The sequence below is a fragment of the Patagioenas fasciata genome, chromosome 2, assembly GCF_037038585.1.
Source record: "Patagioenas fasciata isolate bPatFas1 chromosome 2, bPatFas1.hap1, whole genome shotgun sequence".
NCBI lineage: Eukaryota > Metazoa > Chordata > Aves > Columbiformes > Columbidae > Patagioenas > Patagioenas fasciata.
The window spans coordinates 80,254,729-80,280,906 of NC_092521.1; the positions used below are offsets into that span (position 1 = coordinate 80,254,729).

A 26,178-nucleotide genomic window follows, 5' to 3' on the forward strand; every position below is an offset into this window, starting at 1 on the left:
AGCTCCACTGGTGCCACAGAGAGCTGCAGTTTGTGACCTTGGGGGTTTGTGCTGATGCAGTTGTGCCAGATGGTGGCTATGTATAACATGGAGAAAGCTAATGTGGCATCTGGCTTGAGCTACTGAAAGCCTAAATATGCTTCACTTTAAAATAAACATCTGATATGAATAATGTCTACATCGAGGGTCTTATCCAAACACAGTATCAAATGATGGTCTAATCCTATGGCTATTCTCAATTACTGAAATTTCAGAGCACATCCTTGCCTGGGATGCTGTATTGGAAAGCCTAGGATTCTTTTTGTAACCCCTGAGACTAGATAGCTCCAAGAAAAGGAGCTTTAAAATAGCAACTCTAAAATTGCTAAAAGCATACTATTGCTAGCTGGCTTTACTTGAGTCTATAAAAGTCCTGATGACCTAGCTTGTGGCTTGGCATAATTTTAGAGAACATGAGGACAATAGAGGAAACTATGCCAACACTAATATCACATTTCTAAGAACTGTCCAAGCTATATTATTTCAAATTAATTATATGGGATAAATGAAAGTTTACCTAATAAGTACCATTTTCATGAGAGCAACAGTGAATTAAAAATGGACTCATAGAAGCTATGCTGAATTTTTAAAAGTTCATGATGCTGATTTCTCACCCTCCATTCAACTGAAGTTAATGGGATCTTGCCAGAGTTAAACAAAATAGATGTGACTTGTTGGAGAGGGAACAAGTCTCATTCATGTGTGCAAAGCTTTCACTTCAGACTAAACGAGTGTGAGAATTCCTATTTTTTTTCAGTCAGGCTATCCTAGATGTCATCCAGAAGTGCCTGCATGAAGAAACTTATTTGTTAAAAAAGACCTGCTGATATGTCCTATGTGTGGACCTTTGTGCGTGTTCCTTCTCCTCACCTGGACTCAAACACCAGGCTTCTGGCTGCATTGCATGCTGAAAGACTTAGCTTTATTTACTTCTTAGTTTTAAACTGTTTGTGGAAAAGTACCACAGTGTGGCATATTCTACTTCAGAGGCCTAGTCATTGTACTCTGTGGTATAGTGGCTAAAGGTTTTGAGATTGTCCCTTGACAATTAGACATAATGGAAGAAATGCCTTCATGCTCATGAACCTCATGCAAGACTTTTTGCTACTAAATGGGAAAATGACAAGATTAATACAATTCATGAAAAAAGACCCTGAAACAAAACCCATGCAAATGCTGTTCAAAAGCAGGGATTTAAGTTCATGTTTGATCTGAGAAGCATGAAGTCAGAATTCATGTGGTACGAATTCTATTCCTGTTGGCTATGAATTCTCTTCTACAAACAGATATTTAAGATACATAAGTCAGTAGAATATTCTGAAAAAAAAATGTGAAACTTTGAGGAACTGTATTGCTCTCTAAAGACTCCTTCTTTTCAGAGGTTTAGCGTAATGCATGGACTTCTCATTATAAATCTGAGAAGACAAATTTTGCTTCCTTGTCTGCAGCTAATGGCTTCCTGCCAGTGCTCATGGTATTTCTAACATATTTAAAATGCCAATTATCTGAAGTAACAGTGACCCTCTGCCCCTTTAAAAATTTTAGCTTTGCACATAGGGAGTGAAGTCAAAAAGCAGATGGTGAAACTGGAAAAATGAATGCTGCTGCTTACCTGACTACAATGTTGTCTAACTACTCACTGCTGAATTGATGCTGTATTTTTGCTTAAAGGAGAGAGAACTGTAAATCAATGTAGTCCATGTTTTCTTGAAACACAAACAGTATCCAGTGCACTCTAGTTCCTGCTAAAAGTCTCTTAAACCAACAAGCCATTTGAGTCTCTCATTATACTAGCTTAAGGGAAGCACATGGCCTGTGAGGTCCTTCTGTTTTCCTGTGGAGTCATTCATCTTTTACAAATGAGTTTTTGGCACTCAGGACACTTCTAGACAAGTAAACTCATTTTCTAGGAAAACACTTATTCAATACTAAATTCTCTTTTCATTTGATGGCCTTCAATGTTACGTACCTGCTCGCTGTCAAGTTTACATAATTTTTATGTTTGCCTAATGGAGCTACCCAAAGTAAATCAACATATGATTAAGAATGTAGATGTGCATTCCTTCATATGTAAAATGGCTTTAGCTACATTGCCCTGAGATCACTTCACACGTAACCTGTCCGAGCACTCTTGAGTTTCTGTCTCTGCATTTGGAAACAAATCAGCACAAGAATTAGAGGACATAAGGAGCACAGGTGTAAGTTCAGCTCAAACACTGAGTTTGGGTCTCAAGCACTGACAGATCACTTAACTGAAAAACGTGCAGGCAATCGAGCAATGTCACTGGAAGCTAAAATCCCTGTCTGTAACCATTCATGCACAGACTGTACTGAAAACCACTCTAAATACATCTCAGTCAGAACTGTGTGTTATTTTTCCTTTCTGCTGAACAAAATAGTGACTGTTTCAGCCTTTTGTATTAGGGATAAAACTAAATTTTCCTTGTAGGAAAAACCGGGGATAGCAAAGAGACATGAGGTTTTTAAAAAGTGTTACTTAAGGTTTGGGGAATAGTATCTCCAGATGAGGAGAACTGTCATCCTTCCCCTTACCGCGTTTGTACAGGAGATCCATTTATCAACTGTACCTATTTATGCACTGGGCCTATCAATACCCACTGTATAAGAAGGCACAGAAAAGTTTTATGAAAAACTAAATGGAGTGTCATGGTTTCCAGTAATTTTTACAAGATCTTTCTTTCTTTTTCAAAATACTTGCCATGTTTCTTTCAGGAGTCTAAGCTTAGTTCTAGTGGGGTGTTTTTGTTTTAAACCAGTAAATATCTTAAGGCTTTATGCCACGGAGAAAAAATTTTACTTTTATTATCACATTTCAACATGAGTGATAAGTAAATTCTTTAAAGCAAGCTAAATAATAAAGGACAGGAACTTTGCAGAATTCATTTCTTCCTCGTTCCCTCTTGGGGAACCCGAAGTCCTATATATTGCCAAGTTCAGTGACTATTTTTTGATGATTTCAGGTGAAACTGATTTTCTGTTGAGCTTTTCCTAGCTCAGTCTCATTCCAGTGCTATAAACCTGAAAAAAACATAACAAAACCAGGGTCAGGAACAACATCAGAAAATGATTGGAATTAATCCTGACACAAAACAAAATATATCCAACTACTATTATTGCAATTCTGTTTGCAAGTCCTGTTACGCTGGAGTTCACTTATATGTGACAGAGATAGTGATTAACTTCTGTAGACTTCAGTTCACTAAACAGACTGAATTTACTCTCCTCATTCCTAGCCATGGCTTTCAGACTTCAAATCATGCATGTAGGTCTCACTTTCCAAGTCAAAATTCCATTTACAAAAGCATTCAAACAGATCTGACAACAACACACTCCCAAGTAACACAACCTTATTGTTAGGGTTCTGTTCTCTCAGTTTTAGTATTTCGCTAGTTAGTGTTCACTGTTAATACACTGTGATTCTGCTGCTATTGAGAATGACCTACCTGCCAAGGTAAGTTCATTTAAGAGTAAACCTCTATCAATATTGCCAAATGAAAAAATCAAACATCTTTTTCACTTGCTTGTGCATTCATTTTTTTTTCACTTTTCTTACTTTTATCATTAAAAAGTGGTGTGTTTAAGTACAGGATAACTCAAAAATAACTAAGAGAAAACACATTGTTATCCCAGCTACAGAGATTTTATGACTCTATTAACAGTCCTGTGATGTTCTTGGGTTCAGGAAAAATAGGGAAGATTAACACCCCCTAATCATTACATCACATACTGCCATTATGACTCAATAATGTTTCAGACTGCATGAGAGTAGTAAAGGTTACTACATGCTGTAGATGGCTTTGTCCTAGATGTGTTACATCAAAAATTGTCTTACTTCTATTTGTGAATATACCTCTTACTGAAATAAATTTTTTTGTGAACCTCATTTTGAAGATGAAATAATTGATCCTACAGTATTCCTAATTATTTAAGTTCTTACTCTTCCTTTTAAGTCATCTAAATCCTTAATCTCCAGTTTTGTACTCAAGTTATTGAAAAAGATCTTGTCTTATTACCTCGAGATCACAGCTTTTCTGTCTTCCATTGCTGTTTCGAGGCATTCATCCACATTAACCTCCAATATAAATTGTCTGACTTGTTCTGATATAACACTCACTTGTCCAGCAACTTTGGTTTCCTTTTGCTCACTCACTACCCTTCATTATTGCTGTCTTTCATTATCTATTCCATTTCATATGTCTGGGAACTAATCTTTACAACCATATTCACTGCTTTTCTAATACAAGCTGATCTATTGTCATGACTGAAATATGACTCAAACCTACCAGCCTTACTTCCACTACTGCACATTAAGCCTGATTCAGTGCCAGCTGGCAGTGGATGGGAAAACCCAATTACTTCACTGAGCTTCTGAATGAGTCTGGAAAAGAATGATTTTCTCACATATTAAAACTCCTGATATGAAAGTAAAAATAACAGTGGCCCTCATGTTCTACGATACTTAGTGTTTCATACCCTAAAAGTCCCAAATTATTTCTTAGACTAATTAGGTTACTGCTGACTCTAGAAAAGAAAAGGAGATTCGTATCACTGAATTTGATTGAATTTGCTTTGGGCCAAAGAATGCTGTCACCTTCTGATCTTGAGGGAAGATATCTTAGAAATAATAGCAGTTCCGGCTTAAATTCCTCTTCTTGAAACAAATACCAACCCTCATTCCCTGAAGTTCAGAGTAGCTGGATTCTACTCTTACATTTACAGAATTAACAGAACTAGTCAGTGGATTATGAAATTTTCTTTAGTGCTTTTGATAGACAGAAAAATATTCCAAATCATGCATATGGGAGTGTAGAAGCAGCTAAAAGGAAAGGCAAGCAGGTGATGGGGAACACATGCCACCCTGCAGACAGTGTGCTCTCATGGCTTCTTCCTCCTCCCACCACATTGGCCACAGCACTGATACCCTCAGGCTGCAGTACTGATTTGCACCAGCAAGGCTGGAAGGACAGGCTGTGTTTACTCTTGAGTGCAACAATTAAGATAATTCAGGATAGAAGGACCTCAGAAGGTCTCTATTCCAATCTCCTGTTACAAGGAGGGTCAGCTGTGAGATCAGACCAAGTTGTACAGTCTGGTCTTGAAACTCCCCAAGGTTGGAGAGTGACTGTACTGCTCCTCTGGGGAACTTGTTCCAGTTCTCAACTGTCCTGAGGGTGAGAAAAGTGGTTTTTTTTCCTTATTTCAGTCCTTTTTTCAGCCTGAACCTCTCTTGTTTCAGCTTATGCTGATTGTGTCATGTCCTCCCACACTCTTATTTGAGAACCCTGGCTCCATTTGCTTGATGACTTCCTTGCAGATACAGGCAGGCTATTGCTAGGTCCCCCTGAAGCCACCTCTTCTCCAGGCCACACAAGCCTTGATCCCCCAATTTCCCCTACAATGCAGCTGCTTCAGGATAAACCCTTCCCTTTATGTCCTGGCTGTGCCTCTGTGACTACATCCCAGGAAGCTGCTGGCCGTCCCTGCAGCTGGGATACACTGCTGGCTCATGCCCAGCTTGTGTCTACCGAGGCCCCCAGGTTCCTTCTCACAGAGCTGCTCCCAGCTGGGCAGGGACCAACCTGTGTCCTTGCACCAGAGCTTCCTGCCCAGAGGCAGCACTTGGTGTTTGCCCTTGATGAATTTCAGCTGGTTTCCACTGGCCCATTCCTTCAACCTGTCTAGGTCCCTATGGATGGCAGCCCTGATCTTGAGTGCATCAACAACTTTCCCCATCTTTGGTGTCATTTGCAAACTGGACGAAAGTGCCATCAGGTAAAGGTGTTAAGCAGGACAGGTGAAGAAAAAACCCACAACACTCCACTTCTTGCTGGTTCACAGATAAAATATGACCCATTAATCCCTATCCTTCTGAGTCTAATGGATGAGTTTTTAGATGGATAGTTGTCCGTCCATCAAAACAGTAACATCCTAACTTGGATACAAGAAAATTGTGTAAGACTGTGTTGAAAACCTGGCTGAAGTCAAGATAAATGACATAGAATGCTCTGCCTGTGTCCAGAAACTGAGATCCTGATCACAGGAGGCAATCAGGTGGGTCAGCCGCAATTTACCCTCGGTAAATCCATTCTGAATTATCTTCCCAGGGACCACCGGAGTGAGACGAGTTAGTGTGTAGTTCTTCAGTTTGACCTTTTGTCCTTTTTATTTTTATTTTTTTTAAATTTTTTTTAAGATGCATGTGATTTCTGTCTTTCTTTATTCATCGAGTACCTCCTCTGAATCTCTAGGGGTACAGTTCTAGATAGACCTTGAGAGGGAGGCCTTGCTAGGTAGTGTCCTTGCTTTGTCTTCCCTTGAGACACTTTGTTTGGATGAACAAAGTTCATTTGGAACAGAAAACAGCGCGTTGCTTTGGGTTTCCCTTTTTGACACAGTGGTAAACTTCCATCAAGCAGAGAGGAAACTGGAATTCTGCTGCTGTCAGCAAAGGCAGCACAGATTGAATGATGTCCTTTGCGTGTATGCCCACATGGGCTTATGGGTAAAATTTCAGAGCCCTGCGGTAGAACCGAGAAAAAGTAAAGGACATGAGGCTGGGCTGGGGAGCTGCTGCTTCACATTAAATAGCAAAATTTCCCATTCTAAACTTCTGTATCAAGCTGAAAATACTTCAAAAACTTTCTTCAGTGACCTCTACAGAAAAGTGAAAAAAAACCCCCACAACAGGTTCTAAATTTTCCTTCTGTTTATTTATATTGGGTCAGAGCATATGGCAGTATTTTTTCACACCTGAATAATTCAAAAATGGCTTAACAAATTTTACTCAGATGTCCAACATAACCACTGTTGGGCTGAGGTCGAGTGTGGAAAGTTGAAGCTGAAAGGAATTTGAATTATGAACAATGGGAAAAGGGATAGGGAAGCAGGAGAACAGCTGGATTTCTAAATACATAATTCTAACTACATCACAAAGAGCTTCACAGCTTCAACTGGTTTCCTATTCTAATTTCAGATGAATGAACACCACTTACTTGTATAGGCAACAAGAAAAGGAGTTTTCAAAGTTGCAAGGAGAAGTAGCCTGCAAATATCAAAACATCAGTGTTTTGCTTGTGTGTAACCAATCACTTAGGGGAAGGGGAAAATGGAATCTTTTGAGGTGGTTGACTCAACAAGCAGATGCAGAAAGTTTATTTGATTCATGAGCTGGAGCAAACAGTATCATTTAGGTAACTGTATTTACCAAGGTCTGCTGGGAAAGGAGAGCTGAGGATGTTGTGTTGTATGGGATTGCTCAGTGACAATCCATGGAGTGGTGACACAGTTGATGTCACACCGAAGTGAAAATTTACCCCACAAAATAACGGATTGATTTTTGAGAAGAAATAACTAAAGGAGAGGGAAAGCTTCCCTGTCTGTGAGTGTTTCAGTGTAGGTTACAGCATGTCACTTCGCAAATATTCTGGATTCCCCGTGTGAGGAAAGAAGATGGCATGAACACAGGTAAATATGCATGGTAACAGAAAAGCAAAACTAATGTGTCTCCATAAAAGCTGCTGACCCTGTTTCTGTGGTGCTCAGTCTTTCAACCCCTAGCAGGGAATACCTGGCAAATTATCTCTGATAACTAAAACCAGCTGCCTTCCCCTTCTGTCTCAGTTAAGTCTTAGACTTACTGTTGCTTAAAAAAGCTTCTTGGCAGCTGTCTGTATGACTTTGAAGGACAGCTCAGAAAGCAGAACTTCAGCATTTTCTGCAACAGTACTGGCTGGCAGCCTGAGACAGTAGCTCAGCTAAGTGTGATATGCTCAGGTTTGTGTTTGGGTCCTGGAAGCAGGCCAGGGCAAATTTTCTCATTGAACAAAATGCCAGTCTTACCACTTCCACGGAAGGCTTTGGGAAGTTCATCCTTTCCGCTAATACAAACAAAAATCCTCAGCACTTTTTATGTGTAGGCACAAATGAAAATAGTGTTATAAATAAAACCACGAGAGCCTACTGACTTAATTCAGTGAGACTGCCGTAAAAATGTACGATGTGCCAGCATTCAGCTAAATCCAGAGGGCTGCTTTTAGCAATGGGGAGGCAGGAACTTCAGTTTATCCAGGTACTGCCCCTGAGTAAAGTGGTGAAAACAGCACAAACACCCAGGTCAGGAAAAAGGGGGTGAAAAAGAGATGTAATTTCTGTCCAAGCTCAGTGAGTTATGACCCAGCACAGCAGTTCAGTCCTGAAGGGTGCTCATAAAAAAATATAGATGGTTAATTTAGATTGTGATTCAGGGGAAATTAAAGTTTCTTGTAGGCTAGACATTTAAATGCATTTCTGAAACATTGCAGAGAATCTTATTTAGTGAAATTTTAGATAAGCTTTTCTATACAAACACACATTAATGAAATGCATACACACATAAACATTACAGAATTCAAAGGATGTCTTCTCATGCAACAAAACTTTGCTTTCAAGCTCAACCAAAATTGAAACATCTATTTCCATTTTGAGAAGATTTTTTTATAAAAACAAAAACCATGTAATCAAACAAAAGAAACCAACCAAGCAACACAAAACAAAAACCCAACCAGCCAACTGAAAAAAAATCAGAAGAAAATAACTTTTCAGCTTTTTCCAGATAAAGCATATTTTCAAATGTGAGGACAGAAATCAAGATATATAAATGTCACAACTTGTTTCTACCTCTATACGATTTAGGCATTACTGAGAAAAAAATATGCTAGATACAGAGAAAAGAAAAGCATCATTTGTCATGTCGACACCAGGTTATTCATGAAAAATTGTTTATTCCCTTTTCACAGTGTCATTTCCATCATCAGTTATGCCTGCACCTTCTGAGGATGCACTAGTTATAGGGAAATCAGAGGAAATGATTATACCTACTTGATCTGTTGTGGTACAAGGCAGATGAATAATCAAGTGCCTATCAGTTTGGAATTGCCGTGGTCCAGAAGCAGCTTGCATGCAAAAAAAGAACCTTGGTGCATACATGCAACATGGTCAGAGCAGCTGTGGGTGGGTTCCTCTGCTCCATTGTTCCGTACAGCTTGAGGATATTCTCAGCTTATCAATGATAGTGTTTGGGTAAGCAAATAATGCTGAATGTTGTACATATTCTGTCTTGTCTAGGCTATTTCCTACCATACTTCATTCCTCTGACACTGAATAATGAAAAGGTTGTATATAATTGCAGTTAAGACCATTGTATTTTCTTGAGACAATAAATCCACCCTATGCTTGATGAGAACTCCATATGCACAATTACACTGTTTTTGTCATAGAGGCATCTAAATACACATTTCTTGTACACCACAAGTAAAACTTAGTTCTGTCTTACACTGGGAACAGGAAACACAGAAATTCAGCCAAAGTTTAGAAGACTAAAAAAGTTTAGAAGAGCATAAGTACTATAATTTGGCTTCTTATATGTTGAAGACAACTTACGAGCAACTTGAAGGCCTGTCATGTTTTCTGTCACTAGGCTTGTGAAGTGTTTGAAGTAATTATGTTAATCTCCTTGCAAGAAGCATGGCTTACTACTTCTCTGGCCATTTTGGATTAAGATTTTATAAATGCCAAGCTTTTTAGAGCTTGCTTTTTCCATTGGAAAGAATTCAGGACTCTAAAGTTTCATCAGCCTTCTACAAATAGATCATACAGAACCCACAGTAACTTGCTCAATTTTCACTTTTATTTTCATTTTTTCAGGGAAAATCATAACATCTAAATTTAAATTTGCTACTTGCTGGGAAGGACAGTCCTTGGACATGCTTTATATACAAAAATCCACATTTCCAAGAACAAATGTTTCTGAAGAAGCAAGGAATTTTCCCAGAATAACAAGTGTCTCCCAGGTCCACAACTTTGGCCATTGTAAATCAGCATAGGAATAACAACTGAGGTTATGCCATCTACATCAGCTGAAGATGTACCTCACTGCACAGCACAGACAAATTTGATGAAGTCATAGTCGTTTTATGATCTCACTAATGGATCATGTGGTCTTACTTCTGAGGTGCTTTTGTTACTCTTTCCTTTGTGACTTTACCTGAAAAGCAGTAGCATCTGTGGGCCACAAACAGAAGACAAAAAGATTGAAGCAGTTCTCTGTTAGCTGTTTGGTAGATGACTAAGAGCCAGACCAGAACACTTTTCAAGAAATGTGCATTAAAATAATGAGGATTTCCAATCTGAAAACAATGACATGTTCTGGACCAAGTCTCTTTCCAGAAATTATACAGAAAGTTACAAAATTCTCAGGCATTTTGGAATGACAACCGTTCAAGATTTTTGTGGTGAAAGCATAACCTTTGAAACTGTTATTTCACAAACAAATGGCAAGCTCTGTCCTTCTTCACACAAACACAAAATTTGATTACATCTGTAAAAACTGCCCCCAAAGCATTTCCTTTGGCTGACGTGGAATGCTGAATATTCACTAAATCAGACATAGAAAGAAATATGGTTTTTTGGCCCTTATGAACTTCTGAAGCTTTGGGGGCTAACAGCTGCTTATCTTGTGAACAGAATTTCCTGTTAGTATCCTTCCAGCCTATTTGTTCACTAGAAGCACAACAAATGTCAACAAAAAAACCCACACTATGTTCCAATTTTTAGAGACAATTGAGAAATCTCGGATGTTTTACACTTCCCAAATACACTCCCATTCTATTAATGAATGTACTATTATGGCCTTGCTCAGATCTTGTTCAGTTCTGGTGACTGTTAGTTGGAGTGAAATAATAAGGATGTTGAGGGACTGACTACGAACACCATGTTCTTGTAACGTAAAATGTCCTTCCAATAGGATATTTTTAATTGTAAAAAAATGGCTTTTTTCTTGCTATGACAGTCAGAATCTGGGTAAATCTGTTGTTTTGACTCCCTTCAGCTTAGCTAATAAATAGTGATTTTTTTTTCTGACAAAATGAGATGTCTTCCATCCTCTACCTCATGGAAAGCTGCACATCCTCCAAAGCTATCTCCCTCAGCTACTTCCAGCTATAATATCGATGGAGGTGGACTAACCCATTATTGGGAAGAAAGGCAACAAATGTACTGTGACCAACACTCCTGATCCTACAAACTCTGTACTACAGCTTTCATTTGGCCAAGAGACAGAAGATGGGAACTGTCACTTACTTCCTGCGTGTGGAAGACTGAGTGGGCAGGGTAACGATTTTCCAGGACTCCCACTCCAAGATAAGGTAGTGTAAGCCTGGGCATAACAAGAGCCCAGGACAGATAGACAATATTAATCGGTGTACCTTCTGCAGTGCTCCCAAACCTGGGAGCTAGAATTAGCTACCAGATCCTGCTCTAGGAGCACAGGACCACTGCTCACCCTAGCAGGCAGCCTGGGATGTTTTAATTACTTGAGAGCTGGTTTTGGCCTCACTTGCAGGAGCTTAACATTGAAAACAGAAGGTATCAGATTCAAACACAGTGATATTTTTGTAGGACCTAAAGGTAATCATGCTAGTCTTTCAAGTTCACCAAGGTTGCAAATAATTTAAATGGGTCATTCTCCTCTAGTCAAAAACGGTCCTGATGGGATTCTTCTTGATTTGTCATTTGATAAATGAGGAGGAGCATGAAGCTTTCTGATAACACCATTTGGAACAATGCCTGCTGCATAGAACTGTGCCGATCTACTCTCTCCAAGTGTACTTGTTATCAAGATTAAATCATCTGGATGGCTCACCAGTTTCCATTCAAGCAGAACACACAAATGCAGCAAACAGTGCTACTTTGCTTATTCCAGGGGAGGTAACTTGAAAGCTATGCCTGTTTTCTGAAAGGGGTGACCAAACACATGACAAATCATTTATTTTGCTTAAGGCACTACTGGAGAGTGTACCCATGCCACAGAAAGACAGCAGTCTAAGACCACCCACCATCCAGGACCTAGACCTACATTGCCTTGACCTCCTTCGACAGCACTGGGTGATATTTGTAGCACAAGTTTGTGGTGCTTAGTGATCCTACACAAAAGACAGGAGTCAATTAGAAAGCTATGAGACTTATGCACTACAGAACTTCACGGTGTTTGAAGGATGTGATCCTCCTGCTGGCCATGCAGGATTAACAATACCAAGAGAAACATTTTGTGCAAGAAAACAAGGAGCTCTGAGAGCAATTGAAGTTACTTTAACAAGCAGAAGCTTGTTTTCCAGGTCTCTGTAGCTAATGTTTGGTGTTTACCCCACATGTTATGCTGCATGTGCACACAGCAACTGCAAAGCACGTGTAAAATCAGACCATTCAGCATCTGTGCAGCACATTTGGCTTCCTTTATATGAGACGTTGACTTGCTATGTGCATATGGCCCGAGAGAGATGTTCTTAACATACCCTGAGTAGCTTTTTGCCTCCTGACTCCACTCTGTACCTAAAGATGTGTTTAAAGTTTTTCCTAAACCCAAGGCATTCAGAATGCTCATATGAGCACTTTCCGATGTGCCTGAGATACAAGCTCACATTGCAACCTTTCCCTAAAGTGAAGCAGAAATGGAGCTCCTCTAGAAAAGCAGGTCATATCTTAAATGGCCACATGCAAGCTTTTCGTGTGAGATCTCTGTCTCTATTTGATGAAACTCCCTGATAGGTTCAAAGTTGTGGAGGTGGTAGGGAAAAGAAGTTTAGACTTTGCATTTCTGCTTACAAACACTGTATTTTCCATAAAACCTTGCTACATATAGAACATCAACAGTGTCACTGTTGACATTGTCCTGTACCCTGGAGTCCAGAAAACTCTTTTTCTTCTCACAGTATGAATTCTTGGTCTTGTCAGCAAATAACAAATGTAGAAAACATAGCTGTCTTTCACCCTAAGACTGAGACAACAAATCCAAAGTAATCTAAAATGCATTTTCATTGACCTTAGTGATTCTTAACTTTTCAGAGGATATCTGCTTGTTCACACACATATTTCTATAAGGAAATAGGATTATGGCATCACAAGTTCAAGAGGGATCCACAAACCATATACAGCATGAGTTACAGTTTATTACATGGAATACAAGTATAATTTTCCTTGATTGCAGATGAAACATACTTCAAATTAGCTGCTTTATAAATAATAAACCCTGTAACAAAATCCATGTGAGTATTAATGTAAAGGTAGCTCTGGATTCCCACTCACAAGCTCTACAGGCCAAACCTAATACATTTCCCATGTGAAGGGGGATAGTCAGCCTTTCCTAAGGATGCTTTCCCCTTACTGAATGCATAACAGTGTCTTGGGTTATGAAGAATTTATTTATTGTGCTTATTAGCATTTCAAAAGCATTTAGCTTGGCTGAACCGCTATAAAAGATTGCTGTGAACCGTATTGCTATATGTATATAGGCACTACTGAATACAATAGGAAATAGGATAAATTTACATTTTTATGAGACTTTCCTGAGTTAAAGGAATGTGGTTACTACTTTGAAGTTGAGAGCAAGTTCATGTGTGCAGCATAACTGTAGTGTTGCAGTGCAGGTGAAATTATTGCTGTTCTAATCACTCCTGTGTTTTCCATGGGTGCAAATGCAAATGTGGGTAGAAAACTGGATATGATTGCTGGGGCTTGTCTGGTGGCTCAGCCTGCCTCGTTTCACACCTTGTTTGTGCTTGTGAACCATGGCACAAGGAGCAGCTGTGTTGTCCACTTTAAGATCACAACTTCATCTACCCCTGTTTGCCTAAGGGTAAGGAGGACAGGTCCTAGATTTCTTTTGCCTCCAAAATATGAAACAACATTTAACACAGCAGGTTTTGCCTGACTTATGTAAGCTAGCTATAAACAGACATCAAGGTTGGTCAACTTCAATGTAGATCCTGTATTCCTCTCTTGTATAATGTAAAGCCCTGGTGAACAAAGACTGAAGTCCATGGTCAGACATGAATAAAGGCTATTCAGGAAGGACAAGCAGGGAAGAAGAGGAGGTGAGCTCATGAAGAGTCTGACTGTCCAGTGCTCCAGTACAAAGCTGGAGGACGAGCTCATTGAGCATGTCTTTGGGTCAAGAACAGAGGAGGAGTGTACACTGAGAATGAATCTGTAAGAACTACTTGACCAAGAGGACACAGCAGATGAGGTTTTCTAAAATGACTAGTAAATATCTGCTGTTTATAGGGTCTCATCTTCATGTGGTTTTCAACCCTCTAGACATTGACAACATGACATTATGTAAGCACGACAGGCAAACCTTAGATTGTGTTGGTACCTGTTTCCTAACACAGAAATATCAGAGGCTCAACCATAGGTAGTGGTCTACCAACCGTGAAGAGCTAGTGGAAAATGCAGGCATAGTTGGCAGCTTGGGTTGCAGTAGCCACGGGATGATTTACCTCAGGATCTGAAGGAAGGCTGGGAAGGAAAATAGCAGTGTTAGCACTCTGGATTTCAGGACAGCAGACTTTGGCTTATTTTTAGGGAGTTGCTAGGCAGAGTGCCCTGGAAAGCAGCCATGAAGGGGAAAGGTGCCCAGGAAAACTGGCTTATTTTTAAAGAAAACTTTTTTAGAGCTCAGGAACAAACCATCCTGTTGTATAGGAAGACCAGGAATTCTGGCAGAAGGCCTCCTTGGTTATGCCAGGAGCTTCTCCATGAACAAAACCACAAAAAAACATGACAGTACAAAAAGCGGAAACAAAGAGAGGCAAGGAAAGAAGAGTATAGCAATATCGCTCAGCAATGCTCAAAGATAAATGCTGTAGGGACAAAATCAGGATGATCAAAACAAGAGGTGGGTCTGGAGCTAAAACTGCACAGGAATGAATAGGGCAATGAGAGATTATACAGGCATATTATCTGGAAAAAGGAAATTCAGAGAAAAGCTAAGTCAGTGGATGAATGAGGAGACAGTCTAGTAACAAACACAGAAATGACTGAAGTACTGAAGTCATTTTTTGCTCCTGTCTTCACAGACAAAACATGCTCCCAGAACTCTGTGTTTACCACCACATATTGGGAAGGAGGTGGTGTACAGAGGCCATAACAATTTAGGTACTGCCTAATTAGGTGAGAAGAGGTGGGTGCTGACAGAGATGGCTGATATGATTATGATCCCTTTGTCCATGGAAAGTAATAACAATCAGGAGAGGTAGCTTAAGAACATGTCCTCCAGACAAGAAGGTAGTAAGGACTAGTTAACACGTATTTCCAAAGAGCAAATAATTCATGGCTAAACAGATTACTTTCTCTGATGGAATGACCATGTAGGCAAGAGGAGCATTTGACACCACCTCCTACTGTATCCTAGATCTCACTCAAAAGCTCAGGAAGCTTGGGCTTGAGTAGTGTAGAAATTGTGGGTCAAAGGGCAGAAATAAATACCTTTAGGTCTGACTCGTAAGTTGTAGAGTCCCTCAAAGGGCAACACTAGGATCCACATTATCATCCACGGTCATGATGATGAGGCAGCACACACTGTTCATGAACTTGTGGGTGATGCTAAATTAGGGGAAATGATTGACACAGCAACTGGTGGAACTTCAGTTCACAGTGACCGAAGAAACTCAGGAACTGGGGAAACAGAAAACTCATGGCATTCAGTAAGGAAAAATACAGCTGGGGCATAATAACCCCATACCTCAGTACTGGCTGGGAATTGGCTGGCAGAGCAGCAGCCTTACTGGAAAGGACCTTGGATTACAGGTGTTAACTGGTGCGACAGTGAATGCCAAGGTGAACATGTGCCAACTGTGTGCTCCCATAAGGAACAAAGCAAAAGGCTAAGGGTTACCTTAGGGGGAGTGTGGCCAGCGGATCAAGTGAGGTTATTCCTTGCTTTAATCTGCAGCTGAGGAGGCCATAGGCTACTGTATCTGGTTCTGGGACCCTCTACACCCTTCAAGAGGGAGGTTAAAACTTGGAAACAGTCTTGTAGAGAGCTATCAAGACAGCCAGGGACACAGAGAGCATGAGCTATGAGGAAAAACTGAGGGAGCAGAGCTTGTTTAGTTTGGCAAAGAAGAGGTGAAAGTGAGATTGAATAGTGATCTATGACTATATGAGGTGCAGTTACGAAGATTACAAAGCCAGACATCTCTTCACAGTAGCAAACACAAAGCAGACGAGGGTAAGGGACTACACAAAATTGGATTGCACATAAATCCAGAAACTGATAGTTAAGCAAGTGAATGGAAAGGAACCTCAAGTCAAACTGCTGACATTTATTTTTTTGTTTACAATATTAATTCTAATATAACCTGGTAAAAATATTCTGGTTCAGCCTTGTTATCGTAATAGTGCAGGCCCTTGCAGTAGCTACCTTCTAAGGTTCCTTTTAGCAGAACTACCTCCTGGTAGACTCAATATTCCTGTTATTTACTGAGTAACAAAGATAAATCTTGTTCTTTTTCTTTTTTTTTTTTTTTTTTTTTGGTATAAGAAGGCTGAAAGAAGTGGAGGCAGATCTTCAGCATCTTTCATTCATTGCATGTTATTGGGAATGAGCCATATCAGGTTAGAGTTTCGTTGCAGTTGGTTATAGGGAATGGGAAGAGAACACAGCCTTCCTTCAAGTTTCCGGTTTCATTATCCGGTTGGGACATCTGCTGGCTCTTGTGACTAACTTGCTTCATGGCTATGAAATAAACTCCTGGACACACTTTAGTTCCTCCACGAGAAAGGCCTACACTGTGACTGGTAATTTTAGCAAAGGTTTTCAATGTTATGCTATAGGAAAGGCTAGTGAGTGCTTGCTTTTAGATAGAAGAGAGTGTTTGAGAAGGCAGCATGGGAAAGTTGATGTTTTTATCCTCTAATATTGCTCAGAGGCTTAATTATTCTGATCAGAATATAGAGTAATTTTTGCTTAAACCCAGTCTTTTAAAAAAGGAACACATAAAGAAGGAAGGCAAGAGGATTTGCCTTAAGCTTTGTTATTAATTTCCACAAACAAAAGAAACAGACATTGATTAGAAATGGCAGAACAAGAAAAGCAGATTTAGATCATAGACTGAACAAGACTGGAGCTTCAGACTGTGTACATCATTATGTATCTTGTTCATTACATGCCGCTGCAAATTCACCATGAAATTCTCAAAACTAAGTCTGATGCATCTGTTGTAGAAAAGTAGAATATTTACTCAGAATATGTCTGCCTCAATATGCTCTGGTCAGTTTTTCTTTCTAAATTCAACAATATGGATTTTTAATAGTAGTACTCATGGTTTCCATGCCAAAAACTGGGTGTAGGAAAGCTTCTTCCTGAACTGTTCTGATAGCCCTTTGACATCCTCTGTTTCTGCAAGGAGGAAATGGTTCTGGCATCAATAATCTTCCCTGATGCATAATTTCAGTCACACTGACTTTGTTGGGAAAAGCAGCAGGAGGTGCCTGAGCCAACTGCACTATCATTAGCTACCCGCACAACAAAGGGGGATAACCCTCACAAAATCCAGCCTTGTTGCCTCCTAGGCTCTTTTACTTCCAGTATAGGGGCATTGCTCATCCTTATGCTTTTTTATGATCCCTACACGGTACAGGAGTCTAGTCAGCATCATGATCTTAATCTATTTGACTTGGCTAGAACCTACAACGCATGGTTGTGTATGAGCCTGAAAAATTTGTGCCTTTGTCAGAAAGACAACACTGCAACAGGACAGACCGCGCAGATGAAATAACATGAAAGATTGAAAGCAAGACAGCTGTGGCAATTTTGAGATCTGATTATGACTTGATTCTACCTATGTTACAAATTCCTGCAGATCCCTTGTATTTCCTTTGCATTGGTGAAAGGTGGTGTAAACTCCTACCCTTGCTTTCCTGAGTACTACAGCCTCTCTGGCAAGAAGCCAGAGTGCTGGTTTGTAAGGGAAGGAAAGGGAGAGGATGGGCAGGGGGAGTACAAAGAAGAGCTAAACCATCTCTTAAACTCTAAACAATTCAACATTCAGATAACTGGCAACTGTTTGGTACTATGGCGTTGTCCTGTTTACTTTCACAGTTCCAAGAAATAGCTGCTTGGAAACCCTTCTGCTAATGTGATGGCTACCATATTTGGAACAGAAACTCTTTACTAATTTGGCTTGTAATCTTTGCTTATTAATAGCTCAGCCTCAGACTTATGGAGCTTATGGAATTCAAGATACCTGTGACTTACCTCCAGGTGTGGTATTAGGCTTGTTTTCCTGAGTGATGAATTAAGGCATACAGGTATACTTGAGACTACAGAGAAGATGGGGCCAGTACAAGATGATATCTATTAATTTCATTGATCAGAAGTAGCACCACATGCCTCTTCACAGAAGTCCTATCAGACAATACATTCAGGAAGTCTAGGCTGTAAGGTCACGCCATGGTCCACTGGTCAGCTCTTCTGGAAGGTGCTAGAGACTTCAACTATCTCGGAAACTGTGATGTTGCAGAAATACTTGGAAACTATTCCTTACAGAAAGTTACAACTTTCCACCCAAACAGGCTGTTTGTCCTGTCAGCTTCATGTCAGACCTACCAGCAATGGACCTTTCTTCAGTGATTTTGGTAAGAAAAGCTGATGCCCTGCTTGTCCCATTGGAAAGTTCATTCTCAGCTTTTTAACTTACTAAATTAAAAGTGAAGGTGCTGTTTGCATGGTCAGATATTGTTATTGCAATTAACCAATCTTAACTGAAGGACAGACTGGTGATGTGGTGATAACAGTAGCCTGTGCCTGTCACCACTGGGCTGCTGGGCAAGCGAGCAAAGCAATATCTGCCTCTGTTACATGAAGTCATTCGGTTACACTGGTCAATGAACTGTAGCTGATAAAGCACAAGATGTCTGATACTTCCGTGCTGGAACACAATCAACTATCAGCTTCTGGATCTCCACTGATCCCACTGGCCTGTATCTTTTCCTTTCTGAAGTTTTTCAGTAAAGCTGGAACCAGTTTGTGTGTGTGTTCTATTTATGCACTGTAAAACCCTTGATCCTACCATACCTCAGGACTCCCCATATGTTCTTTCATTTATAGTACCCACAAAATTCACCCAATAAAGTCAAAAGTTATAGGCTGGCTACAGATCCCCTGTCATTCATCTACAAACAGCTGGTAGTGCACATTACAAGGCTTATTTAAAGCTCAAGTACTTTCACCCATGCTCTCTGCTAACTGAACTTGGCACCTAAAAACATGAAAATAAAAATATCAAAGTAGTGTAGTGTTTCAAAGAAGTATTCAGGAAGCAGACAGCATGTCTTGCTCCAACACAGAGAATCCTGTGGCCGAATGCATGGTGCGTGCTTTGAGAATGTACCCATCTCTGGAATGGAAAGGACAGGTCATCTAGGTGTGGCCGCATAACTCACCACGTAGCTGCACACACTTGTGTTCGCCAGTCTGAAGTGCTGGGTCCTTTCTGTGATGATCTGCTGCTAACAATTCAGCTCCAGAGAAATCTCCACAATTGACTCTAGATTGGAAGCAGAGGGGCGTTTTTGTTCATAGGAGTGACAGCAACAACTTGTGCTATCGACATGTCTGGTGGGTAGTTGAGGAATAATGTTTTTGAGGCTCACATTTTCTGGGAGAGCCACTTACATCTCAACATTTACAAATACTTTGAGCTTTAACCACCTCTAATATAGTTATTTAATTAGACTCTCAAAAAGCCATTTGAGGCTTGTGCTTGACTCAAAGAGTGCAGTAAAGTACAAGAGGCAGACAGCTTTAAATCTAGTGCCTCCACTTTGGAGGAATAAAGGGATCTAAGAAAAGTGGCTGTATAGGACTAGAGCTGATGTAATTTATGCAGGTTCAAGCTCTCTTCCATGACCACTTCAATCATCAGAGATCCTCAGAACACCTCATTTCCATTAGTTCCTGACCTAGAAAATCCCTTTATTGGGAGAGGGTGGAAAAGGATGGACAAGGTATATGAATACTGCAACCTAGGGTGGTAGGAAGACAACCAAATGATCCTATAAATTGCTACTGTACAATGAGCCCCCAGCCTTTCCAGCAGTCAGCTTCCAGGACAGGAGTAGCAGCAACAATGAATAACTTAGGAATACTTGCCTCTATTAGGCAAATTAGAGGTGGGTGTCCATCTTGTCTTTTTTCTGCTATGACTCTGTGGTGACACTGGCACTCTTAGGAGAATTTTAATTATAGGACTAAGTTTGCAAAAGTACAGATGCAGGTGCTCCTAAAGTGGCCTCCTGTGACCCAGTTTGAATCTGAAAGCAGTGCAGTAGTACCGATATCATGGGTGCTTTCACCAAGCAATGTGCCAGGTAGACCTGATGGCTTAAGCTGGAGTTACCTCAAGGAACTGGGTTTTGTGCTGACTTTGACAAAACAGATATTGGGGAGCAGTGAGTGCAGGGATGCTCTGCAAGGGAGGAGGATCCAGGAGTTCAGTGGGGCAAGATGGGGAGCTAAACCAGATCTAAGATCCATCCAGGAAGCAGCATAAGATCAGATCAAAGACAGGGCTGGGAACAGGCACGACTGTGGTGTCACTGTGGCCAAAGACTTGTGGCCCAGACTGAGCTGAAACAACAACCTGGGCCATGAGCAAGGGTGAGGGGAGGTCCCAGGGGAAGCTTGGAAGGGGTAGGGAGGGATAACAGTGCCCTCAGACCCACAGCCTTGGAATTTACAGTCAGAAGTTCTCTCTCAAGGTAGGAATCTAACTTGTGTTTCAAACAGAGCAGTGCTTTAGTCCAGTAAGTAAAGTACATAAGCAGCCTTCAGTGTGGAGATCAGAACATCAAGTACTGGAGTAGAAAATCACGTTTTTCTTCTCTCAGGGTATTTGACACTCTCTTCTGTGGGCCTCATTTCTACCTTGTAGGAGGTACATTGTAGCTGTCACATTAGTTAGATCATCCAGTCAATCATGCATTTGATCCTACATTACTGACATTCTTGTAGTTGAGTAAGAACAGAAGAAAATACTACAAGAGAAGCCAATTCTGATCACTGTCAAGATATTGATATTGTCAATCCAGCTGTTAACTGGAAGACATTTTTGTGGCCATAGGAGCCAAACAGTGAATACCTTATTCAGCTGCTGCTTCGGTGAAACTTGCAAGTAAAAATGGAGTGAAGACACCAAGATCTAACCCATAGATCAGGGGTGTCAAATGCATTTTCACCAGGGGCCACATCAGCTTCATGATTGCCTTCAAAGAGTCAAATGTAATTTTAGGACTGTATAAATGTAACTACTCCTGAAAATGAGTTTGACACTCCTGCTATAGATGATCACAGAGAAGCCTGGCATAAATAGATCATAAGAGAAGCTTATAGTAGTTGAGCACATTTGCTTCTTTTGTACGTGAGCAACTCTAAGTCTTAAGGGTAATTAGGGTAGGAGACAGAAATAACACAGATAATTGTACTGTCAGAACAGCAACTATATCCATCTTTGGGAAAACTTGCATACAGACTTCTGTGGAGCAGGAAAGCCTTTTAAAATCAATGGCCAGTGCAAGACCTCCTGGGAGGCACATATGCTTTGCATTAGAGATTGAGCTGAAGCCAGAAATGTTGGGGTAAAGCAAGGTTCAAAACCCACATATCCCTACCTGGCTATAGGCATGAAGCACCACTTTTTATGATATAAGCAGAAACACTCAGTCTAGCAAAACTAGACCTAACTATACCTACCACCATACAACTTTGGGTTGTTAAGATTAAAATTGTTATCAGAGGATTGCATCTGTCTTAATGTCAGGACTTCAAATTTGGATTGAGGTGTTCCAGTAGCATGTTATCGAAGTTGTTATTTTAGGATTTTACCATAGTTTTTATTTAATGTACTTCTTGTGTGATTCTGTGGAAAAGAATCTTGTTTCTACCTATGTTATAACAATTGATTTTTGTCATTTGTATAGTTGGTATTTACATTTATGAGGCAAATGATACCCACTGCAGATAGAATATTTTACATATGCCTTATACTGACATGTAATATGCCAGTTTCCAAAGAACAAATGACTCTGTAGCCAGGTGAATCAACAGGGAATTAGACTCTGATTACATTTTATATACTCATTATAAAACTTAGTATATGTGAATAACGCTCTTATGAAATGTTAAAAAATTGCACTGCATGGTAAAATAAAAAGTTTTATTAGGAAAATGCTTATTGAATAGACGGGCTTGGGAAAACCTCTACGTACAGGAAACTCGGTTTATTGTCTTCATATAGGGAAAACTAGGTTTTGCCAATAAACTGAACAAAACACTCCCTCTTGTGGTGTAAGGCTGGAAACAGAGCAGCAGATGGAGGCTGCGGGGGCCAGGCTGCTCCGGCAGATGCAGCCCAACTCCGCAGATTTGGAAAGCCCTGAGCTGTTATGACTCGCGGTTTGCTTTCGTTTTGTTGTGATTTGTTGTGTTATTGATACTAGGTTCTCCTGAGGAAAAATATCAGACAATCCCTAGACACAGAAAAGGAGGTGCTGGGTGACAGGGATGGGGGAATATTGGTAGAGTGGGAGAAGAAGAGGGGAGGTGGCCATGTGAATACTTTGGACTTGTGCTGCGATAATCCTGGACTAAGAACCATGGCTTGTGCCTCTGTTGTCAGACCTAAGATAATCACAGAGCAAAATCTGATTATTAATCAGAAGAACAAATTGAGTACAAGTAAAGAAGAAAAAGTAAGTGTTTAGGACTGGATTCTTTCCCTCATGGGGAGGATGGAAATATGACAGCGGGTAAGATCCAGAGGACAGATGGGGCTGAAGAAAGTTGTACCTGAAGTGCTGGTGAGAAAGGCATTGAGATGGAGTAACTGGTAAGAGGTAACAAGAGGAGCTGGCTAAGAAGAGGGAAGTAGCGTGGGCGTTTGTCACAGCAGAGTAACACTGTGGATTTCAGAGAAACAGTGAACTGCTATGATACACAAAAGGGTCTAGATGTATCCATACATCCAGAACAGACCTAGTTCCCCACCATTTTGCAGGTGTTTGTTCAATGTTTTTTCTTCTTCCTGATACCAACTTTTTCTTTCAGTTCCTTCAACATACGAAGAAAATGTGGAGATACTTTACACACTCTTAGTTATAATAAAGATATTAAAAGGCTTTTTGATATACCCATTTTGATAAATGTATGACATTTATTGAATATGACATCCAGACAGGTATGATATCTTGATGCAGCAAAGTAACTAAAGGGAGCATTTGATGAATTCTGAATTTGAGGGCATGTTCAGAGATGCATAATTTAGTATGTAGATATATTTTATAGAATACTAGCTGGTAAACCATGATTATAATCTCAGCCCTGCAGCAGGTGAAAATGTCAAAAAGATCACCCCCCCCCCAAACTGTTAGCAGCAATGACTATTTCCACACTACTTTTGGTTGTCCAGGCTTTCGCAAGCAAATGACTCAGTACACAGTCAGGAATTTTATTTCCTTGATATACTGGGAATCCTGCGTAACCTGTCTTTCCCTATCAAATCAAATGGTGCTTGACTCCATGCAAGTGAACATTCACTGCCTAAACCCACCTTCAAAATACAGGCTTAAATGCTGGCCTTTTTCTTTCCCTCTACAATATTATTTCACACTGGTTCTGTAGTGGTTGGGCAATTTTACAGGTCAAACCTGACACTCTAAATGTCATGGCCCTGTGGGCATCCTTAGCCCTGATTTTCCCTGCCCAGCCTAACCTGGAGCTTCCCTCGAGCCCCATCCATGGTCCAAAACCCCATTTCAGCCCTTAACGGGGCCTCAGTGCCTGGCTGAGCTGTTCTGTGGGCGTGCTGTGCTGCATCTTGCTTCCTGACTAGATTTTGGACCCATCTCGCCTGTCACTTTCCTCCACTCCTGCCTCAGAACTACACAAGACTCAGAAATAAAAGTGGGGAGAGGGACTTTCCCCCTTGACCTTGCAGCAAACCACCGGCGGGTAGGCACCGGCGTTACTGCTCCCTCTATAGGGATGCTCCCGGGAACACAAGCAGGCAGACCCCGGCTCGCCCGGGCTGCGCGGAGGCCGCCGGCCGCCACGGCCTCGCGGCACTCGGTCTGCCCCTCCCGCGGAGGCAGCGCGGGGAGCAGGATGCGCGTCGGATCCGTGAGAAGAAGCTCCTTCCTTCCCCCGACAACTGAGACGTGTCAGAGCGCTTCCTCGCCTCTCCACTCCTCCTTTTATTTTTTCCTCGATTACCCAATATAACGATAAACGCTGCTTGCCTCACCCGTGCGGCGTCACCGCCCCCCAGCAGCCCGTAAGCAAGGAGATATCGCGGATGGGGGTGGGGCGGGGGTCTTGTCTGCTCTCCCTCCCCCAGCTGCGGCAGAGCACAGCCAGCCCCGCACCGCGCCTGAGAAGGGGTGGGATGCTGCAGTTGTGCAGGTGTGGCACGGCGAGCTGCCGCCCCCCGCAGCTGCGGAGCGAGGGTTAAACCACCGGTAAAAAAAAAAAAAAAACACGCAGATGCAGAGGAGAATTAAAGAAAGGGGGAAAAAAAAGGCAGATGGCTGAAACAAGGACTAGCATTTGAAGGTTTGCGCAAAAATACGGAGAATTGTCTGCAGTTTCCCGGGGAACCCGCCGCACCCGTGCTCGCTCCCTCCCTCGCTCCCTCCACGCCCGGAGCTTTTGTGTGACGGCGGGTGAACAGCGGGGGCTCCCGCCGCAGTGCTCGCCCGTGTCTGAGGCCTTGGTCGCTCACGGTGGCTTGAGCTGACTCCTCGCCCCGGCAAGGGTCTGAGTGCTCGGCGTGGCCGCCCGCTGTGGTGTGTGAAACACATACACCCCAAACACATTTTATTGCCCGATAATTTCCCTGCGTGGGAATGTGTGGGAAGCAGGACTCCTCGCGTCTCACATCGCACCGCACACCACGTCCCTGCACCAAAATCTCCTCGCTCCAGCAGCGCTCGCCGCGCCTGCCCTCTCTACGTGCCCTGCGCCGTTTTCCTCCCCGTCTCTATCGAAAACGCAAACCGGGATTATCCTCATCACGGGCCAGCTGCGGGTCTCGCACTCGGTACTCGTCCCCGCTGGGGATGGTGCTGGGAATGAAAGCTATGGGAAATAGCTTTCATTGTCTCCACTGAAAGATGGTGCTGCTGGCTTTGCAAGACGTGGCGTAGCCGGATCGCTCTCCCTCCCGCGCCCCCGAGATGCCACCACCGCGGCTCGCTCTCAGCGGGTCCATTTCACCAGTCCTCTCTGGCAGCGTGGCCAGGAGGGGCGGTCACCCGTCCGGGAGCCAGCACCCGGCCCGGCACAGCGGCCCCTGCCCCTGCTGCCGAGCAGCAGGCGCTCGGGGAGCAGAGGGCGCCCCAGCCCCGCGCATCAGCCGTGGCCGGGCTTCCGCAGCGCGGTGCGAGGGCCAGGGCGCGCCCGGCCACACCGCAGCCGGGCTGGGCCTGGCGGCAGGGTTTTAAAAAGAGGGAGGTGGGAAAGTGCCCCGAGTTGTGGCGGCGGGTGCGAAGGTGCTGTGACGGCGCAGGGGACACAGGGGAGAACTGGAGCGATACCAGACCTGAAGCCCCAGCGATGTTCAGGCCAGCTCTTCAGCTGCAGGAGTACCCGGGAGAGATCCATTCTCCTGAGAAATGGGTTGCTTTCCTCTATTGTTTTTGCCTTTTGTGTTTACCGGACAGATCCTCTCCTTAAGCATGCCAAAAGCATAACAGCCTGGGATTTTTCAGTTTCTTCCGCCTTTGCCGCCTCTCTCCTGAGGGGTAGCGGGCTCCCACGGCCCCCGAAAGGGCTGCACCTGTAGGCAGGCAGCCCGGCTTGCCCGCTCCCTCCGCCGCGCAGCTTCCCACCTCCGCCGGGGCCGGACCCGCCGACGTCCCACGGGGCACAGACGCCCCCGCCGCGGCGCGGCTGCGGACGGCGGTGGAGCGCCCCGCACCTCGCCGTGGGGCCCCGCGCCCGCTCTCCTTGGGGCAGGAAGGCTGGCTTCTCCCTTCCCGCTCCCCGTTCCCTCCTCGATGGGATGCTCCCTGAGATTTTTTTATAGGGCGGGGTGTGTGTGGGGGGGTCAAGGTTGCAAGGTGCGTTTGCGGACCTCCGAGTAAGTCCTCCCGCAACGCGCGAGGCTAATATTTAAAACCTTGGGTCCGTGCGCCCCCTAAGCGCGAACGCCGCGCAGCGCATCTGCTGCCTGCGAGCCTGAAAAATAAATAAATAAATGCGTGTGGCTTTTGAACTGCCCACAGACTGTCACAGAGAAGGGGGGAGGG

At 42.5% G+C, this 26,178-nt stretch overlaps 1 long non-coding RNA gene across 1 annotated transcript; it reads right to left on the bottom strand.

The window, feature by feature from the left end:
• Nucleotides 1–2,831: 2,831 nt before the first annotated feature.
• Nucleotides 2,832–26,158, bottom strand: LOC139827206 (uncharacterized). Its single transcript, XR_011737527.1, has 2 exons — nucleotides 25,470–26,158; nucleotides 2,832–3,078 (listed from the first exon to the last, which is right to left on the bottom strand). It is a non-coding gene; the product is annotated as an uncharacterized lncRNA (long non-coding RNA).
• Nucleotides 26,159–26,178: the final 20 nt, after the last annotated feature.